Raw genomic sequence first — 11,455 nt, 5'->3', positions numbered from 1 at the left:
GGATGACCATGAGCTTCCTTCCAGGTCAAGGCTGAGATAGGGTTCTGGGATTGTTTTAGGAAATTGTGAAGCAGGCATTCCGGCACCATTTTCCCAGCAGTTCGTGGTATCCTAGTCCCTATCTTTAGTCGCAAATCTCCTTTAGTAGATGCCCAGGGATTCCCTCTGTCATCAGCGGGGGACACAGAGCCAGGCACGGATTGGTGAACCATGCTAACGGACCCCGAGTGCCAACGCCGGCACGGCTCGCTACTGAAGCCACGCTCCCCCGTGGAACCAGGAGGCCTGGGGCTGCCTGACTCCTGAAGAGAGCTCGAGGAATGTCCTGCCCCACGGGCAGAGCGGGGCCGGGTCCCCTCACAATGCCACGTCAATTCCAGAACGGGGTTTGGTAACCTACGGCCAGCAGGCCAGATCCACAAGCTACAAATGGTTTTTACATTTTGAAATGGCTAAAAACAAATCAAAAGAAGGATAATACTGCATGACATAAAAGTTATATGAGATCCGAATTTGGTGCCTGTAAATAAAGTTTTATTGGCATACAGCTACCTCATTCAATTTATATGAGTTATGACAGAGACCCATGTAGCCTGCAAACCCTACAATATTGAACCTGACCCTTTATAGGAAAAGTTAGCCGACAGCTAATGTAGACACCCTTTTGCCTGGGCAGATGTCCCAGGAGGCCACGGTAGTGTTCCCCCCCACCCCCCTTCTGGGAGCCCCTCCTGAGAGGCCACCATACCTCCAGGACCTTCCAGTGTTGATGGGAGCAGAGGAGGACACATGGCCTTGGCCAAGACAGTCACAGTCCGTTAAATGTTAAAGTTCACAATGAGTGAGCATCTCCTAAATATTTAGAAGGAAGGGTCCCGGAGGACTGAGCGTGTACTCTGTGTTCCTCAGAGCCATCCCAAAGCCTGTCACAGGGTGGGACTAGAGAAATCATGGGAAGCAGGTGGCAAAATAGAAGTACCATATGACAGGCTGCCTGGATGGCTCAGTCTTTAGGCATCTGCAGTCGGCTTGGATCATGATCTCAGGGTCCTGGGATCGAGTGCCGCATTGGGCTCCCTGCTCAGTGGGGAGCCTGCTTCTCCCTCGCCCTCTGCTGCTGCCCCTGCTTGTATTCTCTCTCTGTCAAATAAATAAATAAATAAATAAATAAATAAATAAATAAATAAAATCTTAAAAGAAAAGGAAAGAAAAGAAACTACCATATGATCCAGTAATCCCACTCCTGGGTAGGTAACCGAAAGCATGGAAAGCAGGGGCTCGAAGAGGTATTTGCACACCCGTGTTCACAACAGCGTTATTCACAGGAGCCGAAAGCTGGAAGCAGCCCACCTGTCCAGCGATAGATGAGCGGATAAACGAAATGTGGCGTATTCATAATGGGGTATTCTTCAGCCTTAAAAAGGAAGGGAATTCGGATACGTGTCACAACATGGGTGAACCTTGAGGATGTCATGCTAAATGAAATAAGCCAGTCACAGAAAAATATTGTCTAATTCCATTTATATGAGGTACCTAGGGTAGTCAGATGCATAGAGGCAGAAAGTAGAAGGGCGGTGCCAGGGGCTGGGGGAAGGGGTCTGGACAGTTGTTGTTCAATGGGTAGAGTTTCAGTTGGGGAGGATGAAAAAGTGTGGAGGTGCGTGGCGTGAGTGTACTTGCTGCTACCAAATTGTTCGTTTAAAAACAGTTCAGGTGCGGGGCGCCTGGGAGGCTCAGCCGCTGAAGAGTCTGCCTTCAGCTCAGGTCAGGATCCCAGGGTCCCGGGACCTAGCCCCGTGCAGGGCTCCCTGCTCAGCAGGGAGTCTGCTCCTCCCTCTCCCTCTGCTGCTCCCCCCCCACCCCGCCCCTGCTCATGCTCTCATGCGTGCGCTCTCTCTCATGCGCGCGCTCTCTCTCATGCGTGCGCGCTCTCTCATGCGTGCGCGCTCTCTCTCATGCGTGCGCGCGCTCTCTCAAAGAAATAAAATCTTTACAAAAAAGGGCTAAGGTGGTAAATTTTATGTTACATGTATTTCGCCACGATTAAAAATTTTTTAAAATGAACAAAGCCCACCAACCTGCCCACAGAAGCCCCGGGGACAGCCCCGTTTATGGCCTCCTTGGCAGCGGACATGGGTGTCCTCTTGCCCACTGACCTCACCCCCACTCCAGGGGGCCAGGTGCTCAAACGCACACCTTGTCTTGGCCTTCTGCCCCTATGAAGTTCTCTCTGTGAGTGAGTGGGTGTATACGTCCTGTCCCTTCAGATGTCAGATCTCACCTGGAACCGAATCCAGAAGCAGATGTCACAACCAGCCCAAGAAACCCTGGAAATGGTGCCAAGGGTGGCCCCTAAGGCAGTGCGTTGCCCAAGGATCCTCCCTAGAGAAGGTCAATGTTCCCACTGCAGCTGGGTAACCTCGAAGAACAGCCTGGCCCAGGCCAGCTGGTTGGGTAGAGGCTGCAGGACTCGCCCTCACCTGGGCCCCACCTAGAAGAGCCACCTTCTCCTTACAGGCCTGGAGGGAGATGTGAACCTGCAGGACCTGAGCGTGCTTTCTTTGCCAGGCACTGAATGGGGATTTTCTCATCTCCCTTTATTCTACAATTACTCAATGAAACCGAGGCACCGTGCGTTCCTGCCTGTCCTGCAGTTGCCTCAAGACCCCGGACCAGGGAGCTGGAGGGGATCTGGAAGGGCTTGGAGCCCGGACCCTTGCCAAGTGGGGCTCTGAGACCTACAGGCCGAGGATGGGATGGATCGGCACCAGGACCTGCCAGAAATGCTTGGCATCCATCTCTAAATGCTTTCATTAATCTGCTTTGTGTCGGGCCTTACGTGGAGGCCCTTAGCAATTGGTAAGCAGAACCCAAAGGAGTGGGCCATGCCTAGGCCAGAGCAGGGAGCTGAAAGAAGACCGGGGGAGACTTATACAGGGGAACGCAGGTGAGCCAGGAATAAGAAGGAGAGCTGGGAGCACGGTGGCTGTTTACTGAGGGCTCTCTGGGTGTTAGACACAGTTGTAAATGCATGAGACTTCTGGCATCATACCTTCACGGTCCTTTGTCTAGGACCCAAGAGGTTCCTGTAGGATCCCACAGAAGGGCACCTAATCCTGCCCAGAGGCCTGGGGGCAGGGTATCAGGGAAGTCTTCCTGGAGGAGGTGGTCTGTGAGCCAGGTCTTCCTGGCCAGGGAAGAGGGTAGAGGGAAAGGTGTTTTAGAAAGTAGAGGTAGGAGGAGCAAAGGCCCCACCATGGGTGGCCTTGGCCTTGAGTGCTCACCACTTCCCTGGCTTCCGTCACCTTCAGCCAGGCCTCCAGAAGGCCAACCTACCCAGGGGAGGTGCCCACGACACCCCTGCCTCTCACACCACCTTCAAGACCTCCCCTCCTCCCACACTCCCTCCTCAGGGCCTTGCCACAGGTGGTGTCCCAAAACCTGATTCATCAGGCACTTTGGCAGAATAAATTGACGCAAGAGTGCCTCTTCCCTTTCTTTCTTTCTTTCTTTCTTTTTCTTTCTTTCTTTCTTTCTTTCTTTCTTTCTTTCTTTCTTTCTTTCTTTTTTCTTTCTTTCTTTCTTTCTTTCTTTCTTTCTTTCTTTCTTTCTTTCTTTCTTTCTTTCCTTCCTTCCTTCCTTCCTTCCTTCCTTCCTTCCTTCCTTCTTTCTTTTTTCTCCCTCCCTCCCTCCCTCCCTCCCTTCCTTCTTCCCTCCCTCCATTCCCCTTCCTTCCTTCCTTCCTTCCTTCCTTCCTTCCTTCCTTCCTTCCTTCCTTCTTTTTCTTTAAAAGAGTGTCTTTTACTGGTGGTTTCATTATCATTATTGTAAGGCATGTTCACTGAAAGAATCAGGAAAACCTATCAAAGTAAAAGGAAACATAAAAAAATCACCTTCATCTCAGCAGTCAGGTCGTGCCCGTGGTTAATGCGCACACGCGTGGGAGTGCACTGTATATACCCCTATGCAGGTGCCAGCCGGCTTTTCCCATCCATAGGAGCATAAGAGCTTCCCCCCCAGCGATCAAACGTTCTGGCAGAAGCATTTGGATGGCTGTCTCTTAATTTAGGACCTTTCTTCTATTGTGGGATACTTAGGCCATTTCCCAATTTTCTCCGTTGTAAATAATGCTGTGGTAAACATCTTGTGGCACCCGAGCTGTGGATGGTGGTGCTTCTGGAATGCCAAGGATGGTACTGGAATGGTGAGCGACGCACCTCTGCATGCAGGTCATGGGACCACGTGGGAGCAGAGTTTCTGAAACCCTAGTGGGGTACAGGGCCCTTGGGGTCTTGTGGCAGCAGACTCTGGTTAGTGGGGGGTCAGAGATGTCACATTGCCGAGGAGCTCCTGGGGGGGGGAACTTTGAACAGCCAGGCCTCTGTGAGGTCTTCCCGCGAGGCCACTAGCAGCCAGGGCTGGGCTCTGGGGAGGGACTTGAGCTAGTCAGAACTTCTCCTCTGTCCTGGGCACTTTGGGAAGCACAGGCCTTTTGCGGGGGGGTGGGGGGGCTCTGAGGGTTCCAGGCGGGTTTGTAGTCATGGTCTCCACCCTGCACCCCTGCCATGGAGCTCCCAGAACTGCCTAGAATTCTATGATTCTCGGCCACCCTTGGGGCTCCCCAAAGCTCACATGTGGCCAGCTTCACTCTGGGTCTGTGGCCTGTCGCCAGTGTTGTTTGGCCTGGGTCATTCCTCTCCATTCTTGGGTCCCCAGAACCCTCCTCAGTCGAGGGCACTCATGATAGATCCTATTTCACGGGGATTGACTAAGATTGTCCACATGTGGCGGGTGGCACTCAGCAAGCAGTCGGCCTTGATAGCTCTTAGTGCTGGGGGCGGTTGGGTGCCCGAGAGTGGGGCACAGGTGGTGCCGTCTCCGTTCCGACTTTCCAGTGGTGTGGCTTCATCTCTCCGATGTCCTGGGGCTCCTCTCCAGATCCCTCCATTCATTTCACAGCTTCTCGTGATGTCCACAAGTGCTGGGGCTATGGCAGGGGCCAGACCCATAGTGGCCAGCAAAGTGAATGTGGTCCCTGTCCTCCCAGAGCCCACTGCCCGGTCAGGGTGATGGACCCGAGCCCATAAATAATAGCAAACTTCCTCACAGGCTGTAGCCAGGGAGACCTGCTTCAGATGAGGTGGTCAGGAGAGATGTGCTTCAGAGCGGATAGTTTTGCTGAGTGCTGAGGAAGGAGCTAATCACAGAGGAGGTGTGTCAGGTGGCGGGAGGAGCAGTCCAGGCAGTGGAAACCGCATGTGCAAAGGCCCTGAGGCAGGAAAAGATTTTTTGTGTTGGAGGAACTGAAAGAAGCCTAGAGGAATCTAAGTGAGGTGAGCAGGAAGAAGACTTTACCACCAGAACTCAGGGGCAAGGGCCTGCTCATGCGAGGCTGGGTGTGTTGGAATACCTGGGGGTCTTTGGCAAGGGCATAGAGTGACCTGACTTGTTTTCAAAAGAGCCTCCCAGCTGCGGTGTGGAGAATGGACCCTTGCAGGGTGAGGAGGTGAAGGGAGCCCGGCCAGGAAGCTCTTGCCCGGGCAGGCCAGAGCCCGGGGAGAAAGTACACAGAAGAGGCTGCGCTCGGGCAGGATGCTGAGGGCAGGCCTGCAGGGCTGGGAGGTGAGCAGGGAGGGGCTAGGACCACGAAGGGCGGGGCGTTGGTGTGGAGAGGACAGGAGGAGGGAGGAGGCAGGAGGCAGGTGTGGGAGGCTGTGGTGGCCATGTGGGACCTGCCCTCCGGGTGCTGACTTCCCTGCAGCCATGTGGCAGAAGAAGCTGAGGGGTTGTATCTCTGTGGCTGCGGGGCTCTTGTCCTGGGGGCTGGGGGATGGCCCACGGTTCCTGTCAGGTCACCAAGCGCACTCACAAAGCTGCATTTCCATTTCAGCCTTCCATGGCCTCGTGTCTTGTGAAGGAGGATGGAGCCTTCTCTTGGCCAGAATTCTTGGGCAACTGCGGGGCTGAGAGACCAGGCTGGCGCGTGCGCGTGTCTGTGTGCGGGCACGCATGCACATGTGGACCCTGGCTGCGGGGGGCTGCTGCATGGGATGGGGCAGCTGTATGCTGAGTGTTTCTTGGGGGAGCAGTGAGCCGGTGGAAGGTTGGGCAGAGCTTTTGAGATTCTTTCCCAGCTGAGGCCCCCACATGTATCAGGACAGTTTCCAGACTCACAGAATGGTGAATAGTTGACTCTTCCGTGCCTGCCATGGTCAAGGGGCCAGAGTCTGCCCGCCAGAAGCCTGGACGCGATGGGGATGCAATGATGGAGAGCCATAAGTCCGTGAAGTCGAGCATGTGTAGAAACTGTGTGTGTGGATTGGCTGGGAGTGGGGGGTAGCGGTGGGGGAGGCAAGGAGGGACATCTAGTCATGTTTCCCTGAATGTCCCAGTGCCATGGGGGCGGCGTGTTCTCCAAGCCATTCTCCCAGGGGGGCTTAATTCTGTCTCTGCAAAGCGCTGCTGACCTGCCCGATGAACTCAGCATAGCACGTTCCATGGGGCCCAACTGCACAGCAAAGACCGGGTAGGTGCTGATGGGCGGAGGGGAAGAGAGATGAGCGGTGGAGACGACGAGATCCACCCAAGCGAGCCCCAAGCACTGAGAAGGCCTGGCAAAGGCCCAGTGCCTGGAATCACATGCCAGCTGTCTCAGCAGGTAGGCAGTGGCCTAATCTTATTACCTCCTTTCTGACGGCTGGTGGAAGGAGGCCCAGAGACACCCCGTGACTCCCCCAAGGTCACACAGTGACTGGAAGACCAGCCGGAGTAAAGCCGGTAGGCAAATTCAAGGACACTCAATGAACCAGGGGCTCCTAGAATCTCTCTTCCCTTCCTCCCTCCCTTCCTCCCTTTCTCTCATCTTCCTTCCTTGTCACTCAAGAAAAAAGTTATTTGAATATCACTACAAGGCCAGTGGCGCCCTCAGAAATTCCTCATCTGTGATTGTCTCCTCCAGGGGGTGGGGGGCCCTCTGCCCTCAGAAGGGCTTGTGGGTAAACTTGTGATGAGCTATTTCTAAGGTAGGAAGAGAAAAACTAGATCACAGAGCCCTGGGGAAGGGCTGCGGTTGGCACAGAAAATAAGCGATTCTGTCAGCAGGCAGGTAGGCTGGGGGCCCCTCTGCGGAGCTGGGATCCGCGGCCAGCCCTGGGGGCATTTCTGGGCCCCGAGGGGCAGGAACAGAGCTCATCCTCTGAACCTAATTCCTGAGTGTGTGAGCTCAGACAGGTCCTACAGAGGCACTGAGGCGCCTGCAGGCCACGCACACCAACTGCCAATGTTCCGTCTGTCTGTCTGTCTGTTAGGCTGAATGTCTGCCTTACTCATCTGAGCCCTGAGTCACTTCATTTAAAATGCTGTTCCTGGAACCGAGCTGGGCATCAGTGGGTGGGCCTGAGTCATTTCTGCCATTGGGAAGCACTGAGGGCCCGAACGGGGCCAGCCTGGTGCGCACAGGAAGCCCGGGGGATTCAGTGCCTCAGTGCAGATAACAGCGCTTGGCACGTACTAATGGCCCAGGGAGTGTTACAGCTCTGATCACACGGTCGTAATTGTCACTGTCATTATCATCAGGAGAGAACGTGGGTCCAGCACCCGCGGCTCAGGTGACGGCTCCCGGAGAGAGGGAGGGGATGGGGAGTGCTCCTTACGTCAAGGGCTCCGAGATGAGAGACGGAGCCAGGAGAAGGTGAGGTTATCCGGGGTGACTGGACGAGAGGAAGAAGGAGAGGGGAGGGCCCAGGGAGGAATTCTCGTGTCAGGGTCAGGTAGGTCGAAAGGAACCAGAAAGGAGAGCCTACCACTGAGGAGGGTTCGGGCCCATGCCTGCCCCCCAATCCCCATGCCAGGCTTTTAGGAGTCCAGAGTTGCTTTATTTTTTTTTTTTTTTAATTATAAGAGTATGATTGGGACAAAATTCACATGTCATCCAATTCACCTATTTAAAGTATACAATTCGGTGGTTTTCAGTATAGTCACAGAGTTTTGCAATCATTAGCACAACCAATTTTAGAACATTCTCGTCACCAACAAAAACCCCACCCCACACCCATGAGCCGTCATTCCCCTTTTTCCTCTGCCCCCACCCCCAGCCCTAGGCAATCACTAACCTCCTCTCTGCCTCTTTCGGTTTCACATAAATGACAGTTCACATAAATGAAATCATACAGTACAGAAGAAGTCTTTTGTGTCTGGTTTCTTTCACTCAGCACGTTCTCCTGGCTCATCCCTGTCCTAGCATGCATCAGCACTCCAGCCCTTTTTATGGCTGAATAGCATTCCAGCACATGGATATACCACGTTCTGCTTATCCATTCATCAGTTGATAGACATTTGGGCCGTTTCCACTTTTCGGCTGCTGTAAAGAAGGCAGTGCGAACATTCATGTCCGTTTTTATGTGGACACATGCTCTCCGTTGTCTGGAGTATACACCAAGGCATGGGATTGCTGGATCATACGGTAACCCTCGACCTTGTGAGGAACCACCAGACTGTCTTCCAAAGTGGCCGCACCATTTTACACTCCTACCAGCAGTGTATGAGGGGTCCAACTTCCCCACGTCCTTGCCAGTACTTGTAATCAATTACAGTTATCTTAACGGGTACGAAGAGCTGACTCACTGTGGCTTTGATTTGCGTTCCCCTGATGGCTTGTGAAGCCCCGCATCTTTTCATCTCTTTACATATCTTATTTGGAGAAATACCTGTTTGGATCTGTTGCCCCTTTTTTAAATTGGATGATTTGTCTTTTTATTATCAAGGTGTAAGTGTTCCTCATATATTGTGGATACAGATTCCGTATAGGAAGTGGGATTTGCAAATATTTTCTTCCATTCTGTGTATTTTCCCTACTTGTTTGATGGTGTTTTTTAAAGCATGGAAGTTTTAAATATTGATCAAGTCCAGAGTATCTATGTTTTCTCTTGTTGTTTGTGTTTTTGGTGTCCCATCTAAGAATCCATTGTCTAATCCAAGGCCATCCAAGATTTATCAACAAGTAATCCAAGACTTCAACCTGTTTTTCTTATAAGAGTTTTGTAGTTTTACCTCTTACATTTTGGACTTTGGGCTAATTTTTCTGTACAGTGTGAGGTAAGGGTCCGGCTTCATTCTTTTGCGTGCAGATAGCCAGTTGTCCCAGGACCATTTGTCAAACGACTATCTTTTCTTCCATTTAACTGTCTTAGCACCCTTTTTGAAAATCAGTTAACCAGAAATGTGAGGATTTAATTTTGTACTGTCAACTCTGTTCCGTTGTTCTGTATGTCTACGGCTGTGCCAGTAACAAACTGTCATGTTTGTTGCAACTTTGTAGTAAGCTTTGAAATCAGGAAATGTGATGCCTCTAACTTTGTTTTGGTTATTCTGGGTCTCTCAAATATCCATATAAATTTTAGGATCAGCCTGCTATTTCTGCAAAGAAGCCTTCCGGCATTTTGATGAGGATTGTGTTGAATTTGTAGATCAACCTGGGGAATGTTGCCTTCTTAACAATATTCAGTCCTGTGGTCAATGAACATGGAATGTTTTTCTATTTGTTTAGATCTTCTTTTATTCCTTTCAACCTTTTTTTTGCAGATTTCAGAGTATAATTTTTGTACTTCTTTTGTTAAATTTATTCACAAGAATTTTATTTTTTAATATTACTATAAATGGAATTGTTTTTCTTAATTTCATTTTTGGATTGTTCATTACAAGTGTATAGAAATGGATTTGAGTTTTGTATATTAACCTTGTTTCTGGCAACTATGCTGGACTCATTTATTATAATCATTTTATAATGGTTCCCTGAGGAATATATACGAGATCATGTCATCTACCAACAAAGGTAGTTTTACTTTTTCCTTTCCAATCTGGATGTCTTTTATTTCTTCCCTTCCCTTCCCTTCCCTTCCCTTCCCTTCCCTTCCCTTCCCTTCCCCTTCCTTCCTTCCTTCCTTCCTTCCTTCCTTCCTTCCTTCCTTCCTTCCTTCTTTTTGCTTAAGTGTCCTGGCTAGAATCTTCAGTGCTTCTGCTTTTGCACAGAAAGACCATCTACCTGAACCCATACTCCATCTCATCCCATTTCCTTGCCTTTCGTTGCTGACTTGTACTGATGCGTTCCCAACTCCTTTGACTCCTGTGCTGTCCTTTGCTTCCCAGATTCTGTTTCTTCTCAATCCCGAGAGTGCCCCTCTTGGTTCAACCTTTTATTGCAACCATGCCCTTGAGTGCAGTTCCTTCATCCTCACTTCCCCTGGTGTCTGTCCCAGGGCAGGGCTCCTGGTCATGAAGACATGTGGTCGTGGCTGGAACAAACAGAGTCCGAGACCAGGCAAGGAGGCAGTTCAGGTAGAGTCTGCAAGGCCAAGGCCACCATGAAATCTAGCAAGAGGGCAGGCTCCATGTGCATCTGGGGGGCCACCAGGGCTTATCTTTCAGAGGGTCCCTGTGTGTGGAACAGGAAGAAATTCCTGAGATCAGCAGGGCAAGGGTGAGACTGTTGTTTCACCAGTCCTGATGGCAACCCATCTATGATGCAAGGCAGGTGTCGGGCCCCAAACCAGCACATCGCCTCTTTCCAGGATGGGCCAGCCTGGCCGAGGTGGGTGCAGAACCACTGCTGAGACGCTCTGAGGACTTCTCGAGAGCAGGAGTGTTGTCATGTGAGTGGAGACAAGCCGAAGTTCCAGGTTCGAAACAGGGAAATAATCCCAGAAACTCCATGGGGATGAACGTCACGTCGAGCTCTGCCAAATTCCAGGACTCAGGCTAGGCCGGTGATTTGAGACAAATCAGGAAATGTATGGTAACCAACGGGAGCCAGCAAGGGGTTGTCACATGCCGTTCAGGTAGCCTGCCTCTCATTTGCTTTATTTATTTATTTATTTATTTATTTATTTATTTATTTATTTATTTTTGAGTTTGCTCAGGAGCCTGCTAGGGTGTGGATACTGCAAGGAGCATTCAGCAGGACATGGGATAAATGTCACCCCTGCAAACTTGGAGAAATGTGGAGTGTGGGGAGGTCAATTTAAAGATGGTGGCTTCTTTTTAAAAAAATAAGAATGCACAGGGGTGCCTGGGTGGTTCAGTGGGTTAAGCGTCTGCCTTCAGCTCAGGTCGTGATCCCAGGGTCCTGGGATCGAGCCCCGCATTGGGCTCCCTGCTCAGCGGGGAGTCTGCGTCTCCCTCTGCCTCTGCTGCTCCCCCTGCTTGTGCTCTTTCTCAAGTAAATAAATAAATCTTGAAAAAAACAGAATGTACCGCCTCAGTGTCAGCCTGGAAGGACCCCTTCAGCACCCCTGCTCCTCAGCGTATCACCTGGTGTGATTTAAATCCCCGGAAGGCTTTCATGGTCTCCCCAGCTTGGGTCATCCTGGGTTAAGGAAAGTCAGAAGCTTTTTCTCAGGGCTTCTATTATGTTCCCTGGGAGTTTTCAAGAGAGGGCTAATGGACTATGTTTTCGCCACTC

This window comes from Ailuropoda melanoleuca, chromosome 2 (genome assembly GCF_002007445.2).
Source record: "Ailuropoda melanoleuca isolate Jingjing chromosome 2, ASM200744v2, whole genome shotgun sequence".
NCBI classification, from domain to species: domain Eukaryota; kingdom Metazoa; phylum Chordata; class Mammalia; order Carnivora; family Ursidae; genus Ailuropoda; species Ailuropoda melanoleuca.
This window is presented reverse-complemented; position numbering follows the sequence as displayed.